Source organism: Triturus cristatus, chromosome 7, assembly GCF_964204655.1.
Source record: "Triturus cristatus chromosome 7, aTriCri1.1, whole genome shotgun sequence".
Taxonomy (NCBI): Eukaryota; Metazoa; Chordata; class Amphibia; order Caudata; family Salamandridae; genus Triturus; species Triturus cristatus.
This window is the reverse complement of record NC_140590.1, coordinates 934,814,206-934,839,167: the sequence shown is the minus strand read 5'-3', so window position 1 is coordinate 934,839,167 and position 24,962 is coordinate 934,814,206. Positions and strand designations below refer to the sequence as shown.

General features: G+C 49.4%; 2 long non-coding RNA genes across 2 annotated transcripts in view; one reads left to right on the top strand and one right to left on the bottom strand.

The window, feature by feature from the left end:
* Positions 1 to 24,962, top strand: part of LOC146810872 (uncharacterized) — a 65,281-nt gene that overhangs the window by 21,329 nt on the left and 18,990 nt on the right. Inside the window, exon 2 of the long non-coding RNA XR_014966640.1 lies at positions 7,277 to 7,751. This is a non-coding gene — a long non-coding RNA (uncharacterized LOC146810872). The remainder of the gene's footprint in view (positions 1 to 7,276; positions 7,752 to 24,962) is intronic.
* Positions 24 to 24,417, bottom strand: LOC146810873 (uncharacterized). The gene is made up of 3 exons (XR_014966639.1): positions 23,841 to 24,417; positions 5,835 to 5,899; positions 24 to 89 (listed from the first exon to the last, which is right to left on the bottom strand). It is a non-coding gene; the product is annotated as an uncharacterized LOC146810873 (long non-coding RNA).

Sequence of the window (24,962 nt, the reverse complement as noted above, 5' to 3'; positions counted from 1 at the left end):
ATATATATATATAAAAGTACTTACCAACCAACGAAGACCTCCTCATCTGCTGGAATACATCTGAAGACAAGACCGTACAGGAAATTCTTCTGTAAATAGCAAGAGAGTCCAAATATATATATAAAGTATTCATTTAAGGTTGCAAGGTAAACACATCGCAAGTCCAGAGAATTGTAATGAGATTTAGAAATATAAATAGAGTATAGATTAATTAGTGTTTTACCTCAACAGAGTCATGTAACACCTGAGATAGAAAAGAGGCAACCAAACAAGAGAAGAGATAGCCACTTAGTTGAGACAGGTAAATACAGTGGTTTTAGTTGATAAGAATTTTAGAAAAGATTGTATGAGAATTACATGTAGATTTGTTCTGCAGGAAGGAATCTACTTAGAAGAAGCAATCCTGTCAGCTGAGCGAGAAGCATCCAGCTAGTAGAAAGCAGTCCTGTCTAAAGAAGCAAGACGTTGCGTTTTTCTCTTTTCTTCCAATTCCCCTTTCCCCCCTTGGGTTGCCTAGGTTCGCATATATTAATCATTGTGTGCTGAGCCTGGGCAACTGGGTTGGGGAATTGTGGAACAGTCATCGGCTCCTGCGGAAGTCTAGCCTTTTTTGGGACAGGTACTTGACAGATTGAAGTGCCCGCTCAAAATACTTCTGCCTGGGCAGGATGGCAGAGGGATTCGATGTCAAGGCCCTAGCTACAGTGTTAGAGGGTATTCAAGTACAACTAGGTGAGGCAATGTTGGAGAACAAGTCCTTGCGTGAGGAGGTTAGGAAGTCCAGTCAGGAAACTCGATTTTTACGTCAAAGGGTGGAAGAATTGTCAGATAGTGCAGTCTCCGGATCAAAAGAAAATAAATCTCAGTCTTTTGATCCTGCTCCCTCAGCCGCAGAACTCACCACACAGGTTATTCATGCCATATCACCCACTATTCCCCTTGCTGCTCCAGAAAGATTTAGTGGGGATCCCCATAAGGCGCAAATATTCCTTACACAGTGCTCCTTACATTACCTCCGTAGACCCATCATTTTTAAGGAGGATCAGTCTAAGGTGGCGTTCATGTTGCCCTACCTGAGTGGAGACGCAGCAGCTTGGTCGATGCCTTTGGTTAACAACAATGACCCAATTCTGTATAATTTTGATGAGTTTAAACAAGAATTTTTGCGGATATTTGATAGAAGAGCTGTTTCACAAACTACAGACAATGAACTCTTGGATTTGAAACAAGGGAACCGAGAGTTGGTGGCGTATTTAGCGCAATTTAATAAGTTAATAGTTGAGACAAACTGGCCAGAATCCAAGAGAGCTTCAATTTTTTATCGGGGCCTCAAGGATGAGATAAAGGATGGTCTGGCGCAAATCCCTAAACGACCCACCGATGTTTCTGAACTAATTGATTTGGTATTACAAATTGACCAACGACAAAGTGAAAGAAAGAGTGAGCGGAGAAAAGATGTCAAGTATTTCCCTCCTCGATTTGACCGAGTCAAATTTGAAGGCATAAAGAGCAAGGAAGTCTCAACCGATGAAGAACCCATGCAAATCAACTCCGTGCGAGGGCCGTTATCAAAGGAGGAAAGAGAAAGAAGACGGTTGGGCAAGCTATGCATGTACTGTGGAGATGCTGGGCATTTTGTAAAAGAATGTCAAAAGAAGCCTAAAAACAACGCCTTAGTAAAAGACAGGCTCCACCAGTAAGAGGAGTTGCCCTGGTGGGAGCTGAAGAAAAGTCAACTCCAGATCCTCAGTTGGTTGCGAATACATTACAGTCTTCGACACCACATCTAATTATTGCCAGCACCATAGAGTTTGGAGGAGTCAGGTTGAAGGATGTTTCTGTGATGATAGACTCCGGTGCAACGGGCAATTTCTGTGACATTGGTTTCGCAAAGAGGATGAGATTTGCTTTTGTCAGGAAAGAAAGACCCGAAGCAGTGCGTGCAGTAGATGGTACCAATTTGTCATCTGGTCCCATCGTACATGATACGGAAGGGATTAGATTAACTGGGCCTGGTAACCACGTGAGTTGGTTGAGGTTCAGTCTCATTGACGCTCCCCAGTTTCATCTTATTTTGGGGCTTCCGTGGCTTACAGAACACAATCCAAGGATAGATTGGGCCAGAAGAACTATAGAAATGGATTCTGAATACTGCAAGAGTCATTGTCACAATTTGGAGGTGGAGTCTTCGGAGGAGTGCTCTTCTCAAGATTTGATGAGCCAAGCTAAAATGATTTGTATCATGGAGACGCAGGAAATTCCCGATGAGTATTTGGATCTGGCTGCAGTGTTTGATGAAAAAGAAGCCAACAAATTGCCTCCGCATCGTGAATACGATTGTAGAATAGAGCTGGAACCAGGAGCCTCTTTGCCCTGCAGTCGTATTTACGCTCTTTCAGAAAAAGAGAATCAACATCTAAAGGAGTATTTAGACTTGTACTTAGCAAATGGATTCATTCGCCCTTCTCAGTCGCCAGTCTCTTCCCCGCTATTTTTTATCCCCAAGAAGGATGGGAATCTGAGAACGTGCATTTATTATCGAGCCTTAAATTCAGTAACAAGAAAGAATAGATATCCTCTACCATTAATTTCCGAGTTGCTGGATCAGGTTAAGGGAGCGCGTGTGTATACCAAGCTTGACTTGAGGGGGGCATATCATTTGGTCCGAATGGCGGAAGGCGATGAGTGGAAGACCGCCTTTCGGACTAGATTGGGACTCTTTGAATATCAGGTAATGCCGTTTGATTTATGCAATGCTCCGGCGGCTTTCCAGCATTTCGTAAATGATGTATTGAGAGAATATTTAGATCGCTTTGCTGTCGTCTATATCGACGACATACTCATTTTTTCTGAAAGCCTGAGTGAACATGTTCAGCATGTGCGACTTATTTTGAAGACTCTATTGGAACACCAGCTTTTTGTGAAATTGGAGAAATGTGTGTTCAATGCTAGCCAAGTGGAATTTTTGGGCTTTGTACTCTCCCCAAAGGGGGTGTCTATGGATGAAGCCAAAGTAAAAACCATTAACGATTGGCCCTCTCCTCGGAATGTGAAACAAGTGCAAAGTTTCATTGGTTTCGCCAATTTTTACCGGCGCTTTATTGAAAATTTTTCTGAGAAGGTTTCTCCGCTAACCCGGCTGCTCAGGAAAGGAGTGAGTTTTGATTGGACCAATGAAACTGAGGAAGCCTTCAGTAGATTAAAGAGAATTTTCACCACAGCGCCGGTGCTTCGGCACCCCAATCCTGAAGAGCCGTTCTTTGTTGAGGCTGATGCTTCCAATTTGGCGGTGGGCGGAATTTTATCTCAGAGGGACAAGTTAACCGGTCAGCTTCATCCTGTAGCTTACCGGTCTAGAAAGTTAACTCCTGCTGAGTTAAATTTCTCCATTGCCGATAAGGAGTTGTTGGCAGTCAAGGATGCTTTTCAGGAATGGAGGCATTACTTTTTGGGCACTCGACATGAGGTTACAGTGTTCACAGACCACCGAAATCTTCAGTTTTTAAAGTCCGCCCGAACCTTAACTCCCAGACAGTTGCGTTGGTCTTTGTTTTTTGCGGACTATAATTTTGTATTAACTTACAAACCTGGATCAGCAAATGGAAAGGCAGATGCTCTATCACGTCTCGATGTAGGAGAAGATACTCCGATTCTGGAAAAAGAGTTGATAATCCCACCGGAGAAAATTATTGGGGTGATTTTGTTTCCAGAGTTTGAAGAACAACTAAATCAAGTTTTTGCAATTTTAAATCTTGCAGATTGGGTCAAGGAGGATGGAGATCGAGAGATCCGAAATGGTAGACCCTATTTCAAAGGAAGACTTTATGTTCCCAATGAAGAATTACAAAATAAGATAATCCAACATTTTCATGATGATTTGTTGGCTGGACACAAAGGAGTGAAGAAAACTCTGGAACTGGTTCAACGAGAGTTCTGGTGGCCGTCCATGGAAACTCAGGTGGGACAACATGTTGCCTCTTGTGAGCAGTGTTTGAAGGGGAAGTCAGTTCGAATGGCTCCACAAGGTTTACTACTACCCGTTCCCCCGGCTCCTTATCCTTGGCACACTGTTTCCATGGATTTCATCGTAGAACTACCTTCTAGTCAGGGCTTTTCAGTCATTTGGGTAGTGGTAGATCATTTCACTAAAATGAGTCATTTTGTTCCGCTTAAGCAAATTCCTAATGCTTCTCAGTTAGCCACTTTGTTCACCCAACATGTAGTAAAGACTCATGGTATTCCTAGGGTGGTAATTTCTGACCGGGGTCCTCAGTTTATCTCTCATTTTTGGAGGTCATTTTTGAAGAGATTAAATATTGACTCTCGTTTGTCTTCCAGTTTCCATCCTGAGACTGACGGTCAAACGGAAAGGGTAAATCAGGAGTTGGAGCAATATTTGCGTCTATTCCTGATGGATCATGAGGGGGAATGGCCAGATATAATTTGGGCAGCTGAGTTTGCTTATAATAATGCTGAACATTCCTCTACTGGTTACTCCCCTTTCTATTTAAACTCTGGCAGACATCCAAACACTTTTGTAGGCCGACAGGAGAGTGAGGTCCCTGCAGTGGAGGAAGTAATTCAGAATCTCCGTAAAGCTTATCAACAAGCTACTGAAAATTTAATCAAGGCTAAAGCCTCTTACAAGAGACAGGCAGATAAGAAGAGGCGTCCCAGTCCAACATTTGAGTCAGGGGAGGAGGTTTGGGTTTCTACACGGAATCTACGATTAAAGGGGAACCGAAAGTTTCAACCTAGGTACATTGGTCCCTTTCAAGTAGAAAAGATGCTGAATCCAGTTAGTGTTAAGGTGCGGCTCCCTCCGAGACTCAAGATTCATTCAGTTTTTCATGTCTCCCTACTAAGAAAGAGCCCGCTGAATTTGAGGAAGAAAGGTTCCTCCAAGCCTCTCCAAGTCCAGTCTGGGGAGGAGTTTGAAGTCAAGCGAATTTTGGACTCTAGAGTCAGGCGAGGAAAATTGTTCTATCTGGTGGACTGGAAGGGTTTCGGTCCTGAAGAGAGAAGTTGGGAACCAAAGGACAATTTGCATGCTCAACGATTGATCAGAGAATTTCATTGCAGGTACCCTAAGAAACCCAAGGGTGATGAAGGAGGGGTTTTGGTGAGGGGTACTGTCAGGTCTGCGTATCCAGTCCGTTAAATACGCAAACTCATTCCCCAGTTGATGAAATATTCCTAAGAGTACTCCAATTTAGATCAGGAAAGGACTTATTCATGAAGGATCTTCTTATTTCCTAGATTAGTCTAGGTTATTATCTCGCGGTATTCCATGATGGCCGCTGAAGATGCCATGATGCCATTCGAGGTTAGCAGTCTAGTGGTTGATCTTTTCTTCTCATGCAGCTGTGCTCGCAATTGCCCGCGCGGCAAACTGCGCACTTCAACTGTTTACCTGAGGAGTTCGGTCGCAGTTTCTTTGGCGGCGAATTACCAGGGTTTACAGGGTCCGGTTTCGTGAGTAAGAGTATATTATTCCTGAAACTTCGGCTTCCGCTGCAGCGGAAGGTAAGACTGTCATATCATACTAATTTTGGAAACTCGTGAAATTCTAGAAGAAGGCTTAGACTCAGCCTGGAATTGTGAACATTACTGGAGTAGTCTCATGAAAGGAAGCGCAAGGTTCATGTCCAGTTAGCTTTCACATAGCGCTACAGACAACTTGAAGAAAGGAAGTATTTCCTTTTCCAGAGTAGTCCATTTTCAATATTGGGAAAAAACATTCATTAAAGACTGTGAGAGAATAAGATTGAAGTCAAGACCAATGAACGCTGGAATGTATGTGTTCTTATATATATATATATAAAAGTACTTACCAACCAACGAAGACCTCCTCATCTGCTGGAATACATCTGAAGACAAGACCGTACAGGAACTTCTTCTGTAAATAGCAAGAGAGTCCAAATATATATATAAAGTATTCATTTAAGGTTGCAAGGTAAACACATCGCAAGTCCAGAGAATTGTAATGAGATTTAGAAATATAAATAGAGTATAGATTAATTCGTGTTTTACCTCAACAGAGTCATGTAACACCTGAGATAGAAAAGAGGCAACCAAACAAGAGAAGAGATAGCCACTTAGTTGAGACAGGTAAATACAGTGGTTTTAGTTGATAAGAATTTTAGAAAAGATTGTATGAGAATTACATGTAGATTTGTTCTGCAGGAAGGAATCTACTTAGAAGAAGCAATTCTGTCAGCTGAGCGAGAAGCATCCAGCTAGTAGAAAGCAGTCCTGTCTAAAGAAGCAAGACGTGGCGTTTTTCTCTTTTCTTCCAATTCCCCTTTCCCCCCTTGGGTTGCCTAGGTTCGCATATATTAATCATTGTGTGCTGAGCCTGGGCATCTGGGTTGGGGAATTGTGGAACAGTCATCGGCTCCTGCGGAAGTCTAGCCTTTTTTGGGACAGGTACTTGACAGGATGGCCTTCCGCTTGACCGGGTTATTTAGACCCTTTACGTTAGGAGATAGAACCTTCAGTGAACCATTTGATGACATTTTGAGTGGATGAGAATTGGCTGCGTCAAGGGGCCTTGCCCTTAATCGGCCCTCCCAGCAGGGTTCCCATATAAGTGTCATGAGACCCGTAAGGTGTGATCTGATGCTCTCGTGAACATATCATGCTTGGATACTTGGTAAACAGATACTTGGTGTGTGAACAAACAAGATAAAGAAAACCCCCACTAACATAATTAAACACTGACAGGAATAAAGTCTCTGGGGGGGAGGGCTTGGAAAGGGATCCCCCCACCCACGAGGAAAGGTCTTGATGGGGTTAATCGTGGCCCAAGTCTGTCTAAGGGCCGCTCCACCCCCAGGCCCAGACTACAACCCATAGGCCCTCTGAGGCCCCGGAGACTGGCCACATGTAATCATTCAGTCTCTCCCACCAAAGATGCCCCAGTAATGCTCTCCAGTACTGCCTTTCTTTCCTGTACCATGTCCTCGGGGCTCGACTTTGATAGTTTCTTGCCCCTCCATCTTCTCCGCTGTTTCTCCCATTGACCACCTCCTGCCCCAGCCTCATCCATGCTCCCCGCATGGGTTTCCGGATGCTCAATTTTGAGTAAGTCACTGTCGAAGGGATGGGCGGAAACAGAAGCGAGGAGGCCGTAATGGGTTAATGGTGGTTGTTTTTATTCTTCACACATACAAGTTCATTATGAGAGAAATCTCTATATATACATATACATAGTGTTGTCCGGAAAGTTTTGTAGAACGTTTCTTCACGCTCTTCCTCTTCTTTCTTCCTTTAGATGCTCCCCTGCTGGAGGATGGGATCCCGGGAGGCGCCTCAAGCCGCAACCCTCCTGGGTTGCGGCAGCTCCTGCACGTCTCCCGGGGTCCTCCACTCTTCCCACCACAAGTCCAGGTCTTCTTGGGTCTCGTCGCCTCCCGCCGCCACATCCCTGGTATCCGCGTTCTGCAGGGGGTCGCCTTCTCGACCAGTCCCGTTCCTGGAGTGGGTTTCATAAGTGCCCTCCTTCGTGTCTTCTTCCCCGTCAGTCTCCTCTTCCTGGTTTCCCGCGACGTCCCTTCTCGCTGTCTTTGGCTCCGTTTCGTCTCCCCTCAGGACTCCGGATTGGACTTCCTGGCTCACGTGCCCGCTTTGGATTGGCTCCGATCCCGGAACCACCATAGCTCCGCCCTGGGAAGGGGAAGGACAGTCCGTTGCTAGCATCTGGATTGCTATGGGGCTCTCCTCCACATCCGCGACACACAGGATCCAAGGTGAGTTGTCCATTGGCCCCTCAAGGCTTCGGGGGGGATATTAACGGCGGAACTTCCTCACAGTCACATGCTGCATTGAGAGATCAAATCTGGTGAGTCTTCACTTCCCATTCGAAGATTAGGCGAAAGGGGTGACCCCAAGCGTAAGAAATGTTATGGTTTTGGAGATATGATGTCACTGAGCGGAACTCTCACCGCTTCTTTTTTTTTTTTTTAACTCTTAATTTAGTATTTATTCAACAAGATACAGTAGTGCAACACACTTGAACATATGCGGAATAGACTTAATATCATCATTATTCTTTACATCTTACACTTGATACTATTACCCAGTCATAGTGACCCGTCCACACGATGGGCCCTCATAGCGACAGCCAATTTATTATAAAGTCCCGTCCGGCCAGCCAGGCCCCCTCGATGATCCCATGCAGAAGGTAGAATATCTCCGGCCACGTCCAGCTGTACAATTCTTTAAAGGCTATAATTGGTCGAGCTCATCCCCTCCCCGTATCCTCCTCCTCCGCACCCCCCCCAAGAGCGGCAATACTGAAGTGCTATGTTAGGGTAGGGAAGTGGGTCGAAAGGGGGACGCTACAGGCCACGACCAGTCGTCTCCAGGGACCGAATCCATCCCACGAGCACCATTACAAGAGTGGGCGGATAGCATGTAGTGCCATCCATGAAGGGCGCCTATGGGACACCCCCCCCCTCCGGTGGGACCAGACGGTAGGGGGTTATCCCTCAGTGACAGTCGGGGACGATGTCCGATCGCTATGCGCAGCGAGGTACCACGTCAGGGGTCCCCAGATGTCAGAAGGGCGGGAGGTGGGCGGGAGCAGCTCTGAGTATAGGAGAACATTTTCCTGGCAAGTGAGCAAATCTTGCAGCCATTCCTTGAATTTGGGACTTCTCCCCCTTCCCCACCGACACGCTATGCGACGCTTGGCAAGCAATAATGCGCTAGTGACAAAGCGGCGATCTGGCTTAGGTATGTCACGGGTGTATCCTAGTAGTGCCTGTAAAGGAGAGGGTTGTAGTGGGGACCCCAGCATTTCCCCCAGGGCAGTGTATACCTGGCTCCAGTATTCATCTATGCTCGGGCAAGTCCAGGCCAGGTGTAGGAAGTCCGACCGAGGAGAGCGGCACCTGTCACAGTGATCGTTATCGCAAAGATTAAACCTGCACATCTGTGCCGGAGTGCAGTAGAGGCGGTTCAGGAACTTATAATGGATGACGCGAAACCTACTGCTAGAGGAGATCATTTCAGTTTGTAGACAACAAAACTCCCACTGGTCGTCCGTAAGGGCAATGCCAATCTCAGCCTCCCAACAGGCCGGGACCTCAATACTTCCCCCCGATATGATTGTATAGGCGCCGATAAAGAGATGAGACCATGTGTGATGGGGAAGAGGAGTCAATCATATAATGGAAAGGTTCCAGAACGATAGGTTCATCCGGATATGCCGGCAGTATTTTCTGTAGCCCACTGCGGAGCCGAATAAAAGCGAAGACCTCCAGAGGAGTGGGAACAGTGTCCCCATAGAGGAGCGGGAGGTCGCGAAATCTGCCCTCATGGAATAGGTCGCCCCAGCTAGTGATCCCCATTTTTTGTTTTATTTGCTGAAATAGTCCTTCTCCTAAGAGTGGGAGAGTCAGGTGATACACCAGAGGCATCAGTGGGGAATAGAGGAGCGTCGTACCCATGTGACCAGCAGGGAAACTCCAGGCATGTGCCGTGGTATGGACGGGGTTGTGGTCTGCGCGAGACAAAGGCACTTCAGCAAGGACCGCTCCCTCAAGCGGGATCGGGTCCGCCAGCCAGTGTTCGACCGCCGTCTGTGGCATGAAAGGGGAAGGCCGATACCAATAGTACGCATAGTGTGCCTGCGCGCAATTATAGTAAAGTTCGAAGTCAGGAATATCGAACCCGCCTTGTATGTACGGGCGCGTAAGCACGCCCCATTTAAGCCGCGGCCGTTTCCCTCCCCATACCAAACGGAAGAGTTCTGATCGTAATGTCCTAAAGAAAAAAACACCCGGATGAAACGGTATATTGAGGAAGAGGTAGAGCAGCTTGGGAAGTATAATCATCTTTATAAGTGAGATCCGACCGGCCATGGTCACCGGTAGAGTCAGCCACCTGGTCACATTCGAGCGTATAGTTTCAAGGGCCCTGCCATAGTTCATGCACATCACCTCCTGCCGGTCTCTGGAAACCCACACGCCCAGGTACTTCACGTCGGTCTCACGCCACTCCAGTGGAAATTCGAGCGGGACTCTGTCAATACCATCCGTAAGAGGGAAGACAGCGGACTTACCCCAGTTTATGTGTATGCCAGAGAACAGCGCGAATCTCACAAATTCCCTAAGTATGGGGTTTAAATTGTCCCGGGGATGTTTGATGTATAGTGTAAGATCATCCGCGTACAGTGACAATAAAATTTGCCGCCGTTGGCATCGCAGGGATGCTGCAAGATAATTCTGCCCAAGGCGGGACGCCAACGGTTCTATTGCCAATGCGAAGAGGAGTGGTGACAGTGGGCACCCCTGTCTGGTACCCCTGGTGACGAGAAATGGATCAGAGACACGGCCGTTAATGAGGACTCTTGCCGTGGGGCGGCAATACAGGATGTGAATCCATCTGGAGAAGGCCAACGGCATGCCCATGTTCTTTAGAATCAAGTGGAGATAGTCCCATTCGACCGAGTCAAATGCCTTGGTGGCATCTAGAAACACCGCCACCAGGGCGAGAGAGAGAGGGATCAGCGTTGTTCAGGATCGAGAAGAGCGTCCGCAAATTATGGGAGGTAGATCTGCCGAGGATAAAGCCTGCCTGGTCTGGCAGAATCAAATGTCCGATCAAGAGATTAACGCGGTTCGCTAAGACTTTGGCTAAGATCTTTACATCACAATTGATGAGGGAAAGGGGCCTGTAGGAGTCACAGCAGTCCGGGGGCTTTCCAGGCTTGAGAAGAGAGACAATCAGGGTCTCAGACATGCTGGGCGGCAGGGAACCAGTCTCATTTGCCTCGTCAAACACTTCTTTTAAAACTGCCGCTAATGGGTCAATGAAGGTTTTGTAGTACTCGGCAGGGAAGCCATCCAGGCCCGGCGTCTTGCCCGACGCCGTTTGCATTATGGCGTCTTTGATTTCAGCTAGCCCTATGGGAGCCGCGAGGAATTCCCGCTGGGCGTCGGAGATCCATCCGAGAGTGAGTTCCGACAGGTACTCAGACATCTCTAATGGCGACTCACGTTTGGATGTGTACAGGGTGGAATAATGAGATACGAAGGTGGAGAGTATGGAGTGCGTGTCGCGCAGCAACGTGCCGTCAGGGGCCCCGACTCCCAGTATGTGGTTGGCGCAGCGCGGGGGTCGGACCACTCCCGCCAGAAATCTACCCGGTCGTTCACCCTCCCCATACGCTCGTGCAGCGAAGTGCTTACCGCGAAAGTGGACTTCTCTCTCAGCAGTGGCCTTGAACTCAGTAAGTTTGGTGCGGTAGTCGAGTTGCGCCTTGGGGTCATCCAAGAAATTGGGGGCAGTCTCTAATACATGTAACTCGCGTTCCAGGGAGGTCAGCGTGGTGCAAAGGGAGCGCAAGACCCCCGAGCTCTTGGAGATGCATACTCCTCGCATGGTGGCCTTAAAGGCCTCCCACACCGTCGCCACGCAATCCACGGACCCCCTATTCCGATCTATAAATTCTGTGATCTCTTGGGACATTTCGGCCTTGAAAAGTTAATCTAGGAGGATATTAGGCTGCATGCGCCAGGGGTGCGGAGCGCCGGCCAATCCAGTCCTAGCCAGGGTGATCAACACGGGTGCATGGTCCGAATGAGTTCGAGACAAGTGTTGTGCGCATAGTAGAGAGGACCCCAAACCTCTAGAAAGTAAGATATAATCTAATCTAGCCCAAGTAGAGTGCGGCGCCGACCAGTGTGTGCCTTCCTGAGCATCCGGGTGAATGTGGCGCCAGGCGTCGAGCAGCGAATGGTGAGCCATTAAATCAGAAAGGTACGCCTGGGTGCGCGTGTAGTGTGAAGTGCCCACATTAGACCGGTCCAGAGCAGGGTTCAGGGCAGCGTTAAAATCCCCTCCCCAGATTAGGTGTGTGGATCCTATATCCAGTATGACCTCCCACAGGGAGATAAAGTGTGTGGGTTCGTCAATGTTGGGCCCATAGGATGATGCAATGGTGATGGTAGCAGTTCCCACCCGTCCCCACACCACACAGAACCTCCCCTCCACATCGTTTTTTCCCCCAAAGGCACAAATGGAGTATGTTTTTTAACTAGTATGGCTGTTCCCCTAGAGTATGTCGAGTATGAAGAAAAAAGACTGTAAGCCGCCCACCTGGATGCAAATGTCGGTAGTCGGCAGGGGTCTGTGTGGGTTTCCTGCAGCAGTGCAATGTGTATCTGATGGCGATCGAAGTAACCCAGGACCTGTCTACGCTTACGCGGGTCACCCAACCCCCGTATGTTCCACGTCAGAACATTGACCCTGCTATGTGGGTCGCGTTGTGTAGGCTCACCCCTTGTGCCATTAAACCGAGTTGCCCTGAGTGGTAGTCCCGAGCATGTCTCGCGACCGAATACCGCACTCCACGGTCCGCTCCCACCCGCATGATTAGTATGTCATAACGCCTTCTCCAGGACCCAGCACGGAGACTGCAAAGCGTCAAAGCCAAGTGCGCAAGTGTGTGTGTTCCGATGTCCGAGTGTGTGTTTGCATTTACATTTCCCCCCCTCCCACTCCATCCGACTTCCCCAACTCGTCGGAGGGAACCCTCCCTAAGACCATTTCCCCTGTCAAGGATTCCATGCCTCGTCCTACCCCCTCCCACCACGACAGCCCAAACCTGTCGGGATCCATATCCCTCCCATCACCCATAAGAAACATAACCAATACTGTGGGGTATTCCCTCTCTGGGGGACACCAGTGAGCCGGACCTACCCTCCCCTATCCCAATATTTCACCCACTGCGCCGCCACCATGCTTGGCGAGGGACATAAGTGGGGTGGGGGGGAGTGCCAAGGTGAATAGTGGCATCGATGACCTTGCCAGTACGTCAAAGGAAAATGGGTAGGATTACGGGTGGGGCCCATCATTTCTGTACCCCCTTGTCCGCATCAAGTTCAAAAGAAGCTGGAAGAGCACCCACCCCATTCAAAGCGGCCGTCTCGTAAAATCAGCCAGTCCCATAACTGCTTCTGGAGAAAAAAAGGCATGAGCAAAGAAGATAGAAAAGAAAAAGAAAGGCCAACATGACAGCATTACTCATCAGTCAGGAGCAGATGTCGGAGATCGAGATCCGGACCTTGCCGCAGGACTGCGCCGGTGCGAGGTGGAAGATTGCTGTTCTTTCAGGAAGTCCTCCACCTGCTGTGGGTTATTGAAAAATAAAGGTTTGCCATGGTGCGTAATCTTGAGCTTGGCCGGATATAGCATAGAATAGGGAATATCTCGCTGTGGAAGTTTCTTCTTCACCCCTGTGAACTTGCGGCGAGCCTCCTGTACGGCCTGGGTGAAATCCGGATAGAACGAAATGGTGGTGTTTTCATGTAATATTGGTTGTTTCTCCCGGGCCAGGCGTAGCAGGGTATCACGGTCTCTGTAGTTTAAGAACTTGATAATGACAGGACGCGGTGGAGCCCCGGTGGACCCCCAGGGACCGGACGAGGCCCCAATGAACGATGGGCGCGCTCCACAACCAGCTGCGGCGAGAAGGAGGCCCGTCCGAAGGTGTCAGTCAGTAGGCGCTCTATGAATTCCTCCATGCGACCCCCGCCACTGGACTCCGCAAGGCCAATCAGGCGGACATTATTCCTTCGGGAGCGCGCTTCCAAGTCTTCGCTCTTCTCCGCAATCACCTTGAGCAGCCGATCCATCTGAGAAAGTTTAGCTGCGCCGGTCCCTGCTCCGTCCTCCAGTTCAGATATACGTCCCTCCGTCTCCTTCAGGCCCTCCCCGTGCTGATCCAACCGGTGCACCACCGCATCCAGACGAGTGTTCATGTTCGATTTTTGCGTCACTGAAGGTGAGGCTCCTCTGCATGCCCACAAGGTACTGCTGACGGAGCCCATCTTCATTCCGGGGAGGGTAGGCATGCACTTCTTTGGATTTTGAATTTTAATATGGATGTATTTAAGCATGGTATAATATAATATATCAGTTTTATCAAAGCTGGACGAACCCGAAGGTGTTGGTACAATCACTGAGAAGCAGTGATAGGGAACCCACTAGGTTGGTAAAAAGGCCCCTCACACACCAACCTGGTTGGTGTCATGCTTCATCATAGGGGCCCCAACCGGGTGGCCGAGTGTCTCCCGGTTGTGCTGCGACGCCTGGCTACAGCGGAGCTGGTGTGGTGCAGAAGTGTGATGTAGTGAAGGCTTAAAAATATCTCTGAGAGTCCTTGCCGAGGTAAATTTATTATTGGCGGCTCAGGATATATTAAAATTAAACTATGTGGTGCAACTACGAAAGAGATTAGTTTCTAATAGTTGTATGTGTGGTAGGTCTACACGTTTCAGCCCACTTCAGAGTGTCAGGGGCTTTCGTCAGGACCAGTGTGTGAAGTGAGTGGCAAAGTGGAGAATGCCACGTGATTAGTGAAAAAATAAAAAGATTTTAGTTACCTACACACTCGCTAAGGTGTGTGGAAATGGTGTCTGCACACTGGCGGACACCGCAGCGAAAAAACACTATGGCTGAGTATTGATCGCTGCTCAGGAAAGGGGAGGAGTGCGCTCCTTAAATCACAAATTTTGGTCAAGTAGCAGCACCCGTATTCCACCTACTGAGGGCTCCCGGATCCCGGATGGTCATATACCATGGTTTCCTTCTTTGTATCTTCCCACTATATTACACACTTATTCGTTGCTCCACCGCTTTAGCATACCAGCTAGACCCCTCGCCACACTCCCCTTTGGGAAGGCGCAGTTACCATTGCAGCATTTAGCCACAGGTGAATCGGCACTTTAGCGCCTTTTTGATATGGTTCCTTTTGGTTTATAGAATCTATGCGCGTCATAGCACACGCTATTTTCAGTTGCTGCCACTCGGCACACGGCCCGTTACCTGAGCTATGCACCACATGCACTCCAAGTTTCGAGCCTACATACACCCCTAGGCTACCATCACTTCTAGGTGGTCTAGGACACTGTTACTAGCAATGATCTCACTCGCTCCCTCTAGCACTTGCGTGTGTCCACCTGTAGCACCAGCACTGTGACGCATGACCAGAGGGGAATGTGCATGTCTTCTCCATTAGATCCTACGTATACTTGGCACCTGGGCACATATTTGTGCGCTCGCGAACCCATTTTTTGAGACAGTACCATACATATTTGATATGTTACTATGTTTCTCTTTCCCCTCTCCTTTGTTTTTGTTTCCCCCCCCCTTATTATGTCTCCCTCTAGGCTTTGGACAGGACTTACGTATAAGAACGTGTCCCAAGACAATACTTGTCAAGAGAAACCAACAAAAGATTATAGACGGGAATATAGGGTGTCTTTCCCTGATTCCCTAGTTTCAGTTTTCTGTACAGTCCTGATGAAGCGCTGTAGGATCCACCAGGGACCACCTCATAGCGCGAAACATGTTGACCCCTTTCAAAACACTTTAGATACACACTACACGGGTTGAGAGCAGTGGGATTTTATTTGTTTAAATTTCCCCTCTCAATGTGGCACTAAGGTGCATCTCCATCCCCGTGATTTTTTTACTCTGAACCAGGGGACCTCTTAATAAACTATTTAGGCCCTCCTGGGTCATTTTATCTTGCACTCACTATCACATCCCAACCCACATACCCTCATACACAAATGCGGCAACTCCTGAAAAGAGCACCGCCAGAGAGCCCCTGAACAGGGCCTGTGAGGGACTGCAGCGCCACCCCCATGAGGAGCATTTTGCCCGATGATGATGCTATACACTCGCAAGGGTGTGTGAGGGCACCACGAATCACACTTAGGAGTACCCTTTCTCCTCTTTGCACACTCACCTATCCTATGGACACATCCCCTATAATTTACAGCCCATCTGTTTGCTGTATTTCCCTTTCTTTGAAAGAACTGACACCATCCATTGTGACTATGCCCACAAGGAGGGCCTTCCAGTCTATTTCAGACTCGTCGCTAGGATCCGGTTCCACCCCATCCACGGATTCTGTGCATGCTTTCTTGTTAGAGGCACTGAAGTGCAGCATGGACTGTCTCGCGTCTGTTTTGCCAATGTTGTCAGCGTGCGCTAGTCCAGACCTCAAAGGCCGATTCCTGTATGGGCTGCAGCCTCCGGATGGCACCGCAGGTTCCGGCCACGGGGTCCAGCAACAATCCGTGTACACCACAGTGCCACCCAGCACACCCAGTCCCCAGTCTCGGGGAGATAAGCCAGGAGACAGCCCACCGAGCGTCTGGAGTGTAGTCCGCCCAGACAGCCGACCAGGGGGCACGACGTTGTCCAGACGCGATCAGGGTCCGCAGCGCCTCCAACGCCCTCCGCGCTGCAGCAATGCCCAGGCGGCACACCTACTGGTATGGAAGCGTTCGGGCAGTGAACCAGGTAGAGGGTCAAGGTCCCCCCGCAGATTCTGCCCCAGCACCCACCATCAAGGGGGAGCAAGAAGGAAGTGGTCCCGTCAGCGACTGGGTAATACTGGCCATCAGTGTCTCTGCCAGTGTCATGCAGGCGCCCCTCCAGCACACAGGTCGAGTCGTGTCCCCGGGGCTCTCAGCGCGAGCAGGCAAATGTGGCATCGGTGTCGCCGCCGATCCTCAAAATGGCGCCAAGGCCTCCCGGCACAGCAGTGTTCCAAACACGGGCACCCGTCCCCAGAGCAGTTGCCACCTCCAACGGCAACAATCCAGTCCCCAGGAGGGGGGGGGGGGGTGCCTCACCAGCAAGCGGCCGAGGGCGGTGGCGGCAACGGACCCAGGCCGGCGTCCCGAGCGAGGCCAGGCAGGCCCCACGGATCCTCAGTGTAGAGTGATAGGGGTAGCCTCTCCGGTGATCAGCAACGCTCCCTGTGCGTCCCCCGGCCACTTCGAGAGTCGATATCCCCGCCACTGAGCCTCCGATCACCTTCAAAGTTTCTCCGAGCGGTCACGGCTTGCTCCGCTACACGTTTGTGTCCTTGAGCCGTGTGTATCTGGCAAGAGGATGGTGCTGCAGGGTGTAGATTCACCTGGCCGGTTGGAGCCTCACTAGAGTGCGGCCATGTCGGTCTAGCGCCACCAACTCTCACCGCTTCTTGAGGGTGATAGCGGAGATGTCTTGGTATTGAATGGGCTCTAAAGATGGTGGAATCTGACCCCCGCACAGTTCTTAGGATCTGTTCCTTCATGGGAAAGCTGTGGACACAGGCTAATATGTCTGGTGGAGGCCTGTTGGAAGCTCGAGGGGGCCCAACTCGATGCACTCGGTCAAGGCGGATCTCTGACATGGGCAAGCTCCCCCAAAATTTGGGCGAAGAGGGCCTGGACAAACTCCTCTACATTTCCTACCTCCGTTAATGTTGGCACGTTCCGTATTCTGATATTATTACGTCTGGACCTGTTCTCCAGGTCTTCCGCATGTGCTTGAAGGTCGATTTGCCTTTCAGAGAGACTGATTATTTCTTGACCTAGTAGCTCTATTTCCTCCCCTCTCGCTGTTTCGTTTGACTCCAGTGTAGCCACTCTGTCCCCAATTTCTGAGACCTCACGTCTAACTCCCTGCAAGCCCTTAGCCAGGTCACCTTTGATCTGCTGGAGGTCCTCTTTTAACAATGAGAATAACAATTCCATGTAGGAGCGTGTGATGGGGTATCACCATCTGGACCTCCCTCAGGGGGTGATGAGTCCGCTGAGGTGTCGGAGCGGTCTTGGGGCGGGAGTTTAACAAGCATATCTTTCAATCTTCGATCTTTTTTATTCCTGGCAGTGGCTATCTTGGGAGAGTCTGAGGCGAGTCCCCAGAAGTGCAAGAACCCCGGGGAGGCGGCCAATTTGGGGGAGAGAGCAATGTCCTGTTCAGGGGGGTGCTGTGCGTTTTCCTCTGTGTATGTCCCTCAAGTTGCCCACCAGTAGCGGCTATCAAATGTATCAGCCCCAGGGGGAAGTATTGGAAGGAGTATCACCCGTAGCACTGCTGGTGAGGGATAAGCATTTTGGCCTGGACCTCTTGGAAAGGGCGACCTCCGTGTAGGTAATTGCAAGTGCTTATGGTGCCGGTTAGTTGGAGACTAAATACCCCCACTCCAGTCAAAGCACAGAACCTCTAGGCTGGCAGATTCCGGAGGTGCGTAGAAAGATAAAGGTACTGCCCTCTATGTATGCTTCCCCCGTTAGGAGCCAATCCTGATGCTTATATTTATGCTGCGTTCGTAGGTGATTAAAGCCCTGTGCACTCCTGCGCCTTCCAATTACCAGATCTGTCCACTGCTACCAACTTTCTTTACTGACGGGCCAGTGCTATATTACTATTGTGTGGTAGGTCCCTCCAGGAGCCAGACCCGTGTGGTAAAGGCCCCATGCCCACCCGCCGCTTGCTGCCGCTGAATGCTGCCTGGTCAGCCCTCCCCCAGGCCCCCTCCAGAATCAACAAGCCTGCTTCTTTTCTTTTTTCCCTGGGGTCCTCCGGTGTGGCAATGTGAATTACTACCACCCCAGATGGGGGGGGGGCAGCGTCTGGGCTGGAATGCCCTTCCACCGCTGTGTCTCAGTAGTGTCTCTGATGAGGGGGGCCAGGGGTGAGCTATAACATCGCCCCCCCAAGGGGCCAAGGAATCATGCTGCAGGTCTGAGCGGTGAGGAAGGGGCGATCGGGGGCACCCCCCACGCTCCTGCCACAGTACCTGTAAAATCCCGTGAGGCTGGGCCAGGTGCTGAAGGCCTCTCTTCTTTATCCAGGCCCCTGCAGCAGAAGGCCAGGATTAAGCACCTCGACAATCCTCTGCCCTTAAGAGGACGTCGCTCCAACGGGCCGGCTCGGGATGTACGACTGGAGCCTGCGGGCGGTTGCTGGTCGTGCGGGAGCCCACACACGCTGCAGATCAGGCCTCTCCTTTTCAGGCGCCAGGCCTCAATTTAGGGCGTGCCCGGCCCTGCACTCGCGGGCCTGGGCGCTCCTGCCCTCCAGCGCCGGCACTTCACTTGAGCCCTGGCGACGGGCTCTAGGGGCTTCCGTGAGCTTCTGCGGCGGGTGATATCCGGAGCTGCAACAGCTGCCTGAGGCCCCTCCAAGACCCCAGGGCACTGCGGTGTAAATGCAATCATTCGGTCCCAGAGCGGAACGGCTGCAAGACGCGTCCATTCACTCCGCCATCTTGGCCACGCCTCTGCAAGTAATTGTTAAAAATATATATTATACACAGCAAAATGATTTGACGTTTTAAGATAAAGTAAGTGGTTTGAACTTATATATTCTAGTACTAGGTAAATCATACCTAGTGCACACATTTGTCTATTAAAAGTACACTTTCTAGAACTACGCTTACAACACCCTGACATTAAGTATAAAAAAAATTACTCATTGTCCCCATGTAGCCTCAGGTGATTCCATCAATTAAATCCTAAACTGCTTTCCAAGCAGCCTTTACATTTGGTGATTTCTACCTGAAAGAATGTAAATGTGTGCAACAGGTTAGACACTCTGGTGAGAATGCCTGTTTCGTCATTAGCTCTGTGTCCCTCCCTGACCTTTATAGCACAGGAGAACTCCTCCCCACCTCAACCCTGCCCTCTCTTCACTTATACGCAGATGCACTTCAAGGGCCACAATAACTGTTCAGGGATGGTTGTTTTTTTAATGAAAAGTATGGGAACTGCTTTTGTAAAATGAAAAAAGCATGGGACATGTGGGTCCCCATAGATCCCTTCCACTTCAGCCTCTGTTTAAATGCACATGTCCTTCAAGGTGTGTCCAGTGGGTGACAGGGAGGGGGCCAGCAGGGTCATGTTCAAACTGAGCGCTCTGATCGTCCAGACCCCTTGGGTCTCAGAGTAACGGTCAGGAGAAGGAGGAAAGTAGTGAGATCTTTGGATAGCATGAAAGAGATAGTCCAGAGGAAGTGTTGCTATATAGGAGTCTTGGGATATTTTATTAGATTATAAATGATAGAGACAGCTTCCTCAGATTGATGACTTGAGGAAGGTGAGGAGTTTTTTGGGGCTTCTTTTTTGTGGGGCTTTCTAGTGCAGTAGGTGCAGTTCCATTGGGACCCAGGCTCACAACACCTCAATAATAGTCAATTTCTGTTTCGGTTCGATATATTTGTACTTTTATAAATCTCACATATAGCGAAGATCAAAACTACAGAAAAATACCCCTGAAATGATCTCCTTGGTGCTGTCCTGGAGCTCACCTCTTCCCCTCCCACTTTCCCTATACTTGTCATACATTTTTGGGGGGCCTCCTGAGCCAAAACATTTGACTTGGGGAGGGCTTAGAGCAAAAAGGTTTGAAGACTTCTGGTCTAGACGGTTCCGCTAGTTTGATGATCTTGCTTAAGGGTTTTAGCACGTCCAGGAGCATGTCCTGGCACGCTGGCCAAGACCTGTCCATTCCCTTTTTAGTATCCTTCATGTACTTGGCAAAGAAGGTGCATAATTTGGGATCGATCACTGGGGTCGCTGTCACCTTATCGCCAAGGGAGGGTCTGGGGCATTCCACCCGTAGGCATACTCTAACTTCTTTACTGAGAGGCTGGCGTATCTTGCTTGCCACGCAGTCCACCACTTTCCTCTCCGGGACCCACTACACGGAGCGTGGTCGGTAGATTCCTTCTGGGTCTCCCTCAACGGAGTCTGAGCAGGTGGAATGTGGACACCGGAATCTGCCCAAGTTTTGGGCCTCATCGGGGGAGGTCTCGTCATCCTCAACCTCACCCTCCCCCAGCTCGGGGAACCCCTCCTCGGAGTCGAAATGCATTGCGACGTTGTTGCCCATTACCCCAGATGTTTACTTTACCTGGTAGGGCGCATCCTTTAACGTGCACGCACTCTTATGGAAGACATCAGTCAAACAGCTAAAGCCTTCAAGGTGCCCAGCGCCACGTTTGCTGGCCTTACGTGTGGGTACCAAGGTCACCCCACTAGGCACAGCCCCCACGTCCCCCAGTATACCAGTGCCCCTGTAAACATGGGCCGACAGCTTGGCAACACTCTCCTGCAGAGGGGCAAGTGCCTGAGATATAGCTTGGGTAAGGAACTTATCCACCTCTTCAAGAAGGCGTCGATGGGGGGGCAAACCTCCTTGGAGACACATGACGGTGCATAGTTGTGGTCTCTCTGTGACTGCATTTTTTACTAAGGGTGAGAGCACCAAAAACGCCCTGAGGTATTCTAGATGGGTAGCCCCCATCACCGATGCTCTGAAGTGGTGCATGCAGTAATTAGCTTCCGGGATGTATTTAATCCTCTTGCCGTACTCGCGGCATGCCACCACACAAAAAGAAAACAAAAATAGGCTTAGCCCTGTAGTCCTACTGCCTCCGCGGTGTCAGGTGAGGTTTGGCGAGAGGAGGCACATAGCGGCGCACCGCTTACCTCTCTTCATGGCTACACAGCCACCAGAGCGCTGGCAGAGGTGCTCCGCAGCACAAAGAGTGCATTTGGAAACACGAACAAGTGCCACCTAGTGCACCCACGCGGTACTCCATAGACGCACGGGGAGCTTGAAGCAAGCAGGCTTACAATAAAAAAATCAGAGCGAGTGCTCAATAATCAGGCAATGAAAGCTTTAAATAGACACTAGTAACAATCATGCTACGCCAGAATGTCCTACTATCCCACTAACTAAAGTCAGGAGGAAAGTGCAAATGTGGGCCACGCCCTGCGAATGTGGGCCACTTATTTCTTCAGTGCCCAGGCCAAATTGTGATCCCAATCCGACCCTGGAAGACGCTACCACTCTCCTTGCTAGGAAGGGCAGCCCTTTTTAAAATGATGGCACTCCCCCGCTTTCATTACATATTGCAGAACACACCATATCAGGTACCTTCCCAAATATTTCACATCAATAGAAAACCAACAGAGAAAGTTACTATGGGGATATAAGCCAGCGAGAATTGCACAACAAAAACTGGTACGGGGCTGGTATGATGGTGGTAACGCGCTGCCCGACATAAGACGATATTATTGGGTGTCCCAACTGATAGCCATCAATCACTATGTCTACCAAACGCCCGAAGACCCTGCATATCAAATGGATAGATACATTTTGGGGCAAAATAGACTCATGAGGGCCCTCTACACCTCACCCCATCACCTAGCCCTAACGAGCCTTACCAAAATCACGGTCCAGCTCTGGTATATGGTCCAAAAACAGATGGGAAATGGAAAATAGGATTACGCAATACACGCCACTTTGGGATGCAGAAATACTCAGAACAATGGGCAGATATCAGGGCTTTGACAAATGGTATCATGAACTTTCCACCACAGCAACGTTTCGCTACATGCAAATAAAACATGCGCTACAGGCAGCGATCCCCAAAGATATGACACTCCCAGAATCCTCTCCATTAGAGGATAGAATCCTAATAGACCATATGAATAAAAAGGCCATATCCCTAATATATCAAATACTGATAAATAATTCCCTGGATCCCCTCACCACTCTCAAAGAAAAATGGCAGGCAGACATCGGGGAAATGGACGAAGATGACTGGCGGGATGCCCTGTTGTCCCCAGAGAAAGTGGCCATATCGAGTAAGTTCAGGTTAATACAACTAAAAAGTTTCCATAGAATCTATTACTCGAGAACCTGTTTAGTCATAATGGGCATAATAGAGGAGGCTGCTTGTCGGAGGTGGTGTGGGCTGGAGGGTACATACTACCACATGGTGTGGGAATGCCCCCAGATACAACAGTATTGGATGACTTTAATCCAGAAAATATCCGAAGTAGTGGGGACGACCCTAACCCCTGACCCAGGGTGGTGTCTCCTCAACATATGGAAGCCAACTGACCTCTGTGAAAGGGGGAGAACCTGGGTCACACTGGGGCTCATAATCGCAAAGTGTAACATTGCTCAACACTGGGGGGGGGACAGGCCATACCGGGCTTGCGAGAGTGGGAGAAAGACTTAGATTGGTGCATGGTGGCTGAAAAAACGGTATATACAAGCAGAGGATGCCCCAAAACGTGGGAACAGATCTGGGGCATGTGGAACATTTATCATGGTAACCTGTGTGCAATTCCGAGTGGGAGACTACTTAGGAGAGAAGACCAAAAAGAAGATTCCCCATAGCAATAGGCTGGGAAGATAGTATATACGTACTAGGGAAGTAAGGCATCAAGGGAAACAGGACTCTTGCCTGAGATCATGGGACTGTTATAAATAACTGTGATGTGATTAATGCTTTGTGAACATGGTTTTCGTTATCTTGACCTGTCGTGTTCAATAAAAAGAGTTATATAAAAAAAAGAGGGCAACCTGCAATTTATCCAGATTTTCTGCTTTCACTTGTAAAAACCAGCCACTAAATGGGTATCTATTTGTCCCTCCTTTTTATGTTAATGCTTTGTTTTGACCTCTTTGTGCATTTTATGCAGATTTTATATAGCACATACTCGAACCAAACGTATTAGAGTACTTTGCATGAGCGCCAGTTATATTACACAACGTCACATTCATTTGTTTTTAAAGCACTGTGGGAGATTAAATGATTTGCCTAGAATCACAGGTTGTTGAGCCGTACTCGAACCTGGTTCCCCAGTTCCAAAGTTGGCAACTCTAGCCCTAACGCCACATCCTCTGTACAGCAGAGGGTGACAGGCAGATGCCACATGAAAGATTGGCTTGTTAAGGGTTTGCGGTTCCAAAGGGATCACAAGTTGAGCCAGAGCCAGGCTTAAGCTGTCTAGTGGCTCGCCCATCTCTACTAAAGTCTATGCCTTTCTGTGAGGTATGGACATCTCAGGGCCCCCGTGCTACTGTCAATCGTCAGGCTTCTTGCACCCTTTCCTTGCTCAATAACCCTCCAGGAACTACCATTCCCAGAATGCATTTTGATGGATATCGCATTGTGTGCCTTCCCATACTGCACTGACAATGGTCAGCGGACCATTCCAGCATATAGGCAGCCAGCTCACCTTGCACAGCTGCTTGGCTTTCTATCCATGTCAGGACCACACCCTGGTTTCCTCTGTTCCGAATTGGAGTTCCTTCCACTGATCCGCTTTGAAACACTGCCTTGGTTGTCTTCGTCGCCTCTGGATTTTGTCTGCATAAATCTTCCGTGGGCGCGAGAACGCGCTGAAAACGCCTCCTGCTCAACTTTCTTCCTTATTCTAGTATGAAGAACTCTCAAGCGCCCCTTTGACATTTGCGCAAGGACGCGCTGATAACGTCCCCGTCTCCGTGTACGGCTACCGGACTTCCACACACCGCAGCGGCATTATTTCCAGTTATCTCCAACGCATGATGTAGTGCGGTCAGACTTCCTCCTCCTTCCCCTGTTGTGAATTTGGTGCTTTTGTTTTTCTTCGCTGCGCATTGACTGTCAGGGTGCGCAAGATCACGCCATTAATCCTCCCTTTTGCAAGAATTATTGTACGCGTATAATACGCGTTTATTATTTAAAAACTGCTACTTTTTGGTAGAACTGTGGCACTTTACCAGCTCTATGTAAGACGCTGAAAACTCGATGGTCGTGTACTATGATGCTTCTGTGAAACGATCGTCTGCCCTTTGCTACCAACGACCTTCCTGACAACAGCCCCATCTAGTGGAGACTGGGGGAATACTTTTCTTTGGCACCACACGTCTTCACGATCAATGCTTTCCTGGGACTGTGAAGAAACAAGTCACAGGATTACACATTGTTTTCCGTTCTTGTAAGAGACCTGCTTACGACTTCGAGCTATCCATGTGCAGTGAGTATGGGCAGGCATATAATGTGAATTAATACCGTCAATTCCTTAATTAGGTTGTGAAAGTGTTTACACTAGTATAACCCCTCTTCTTCTTTCTTCTCTGTTTTCTGCAGTATTTCCTGACCTTCATTTCCCGTGAAGGAAGTCTGGTGGTCCTTTCTGGTCTCTTCACTCCCTGGGGGCACTGGTTTGCCTTTGGCGTGCCTACGTGGCCTTGGGTAGTGGTGCCCTCCTTGAGTCCACCGAGCTGGCGCGGACGGAGGTTAGGAACCAAGGCATTCGGAATCGCGGACTGCCAACACTGCACTATTCAGCGTTTTCTCAGCGCCTTCTCGCTGA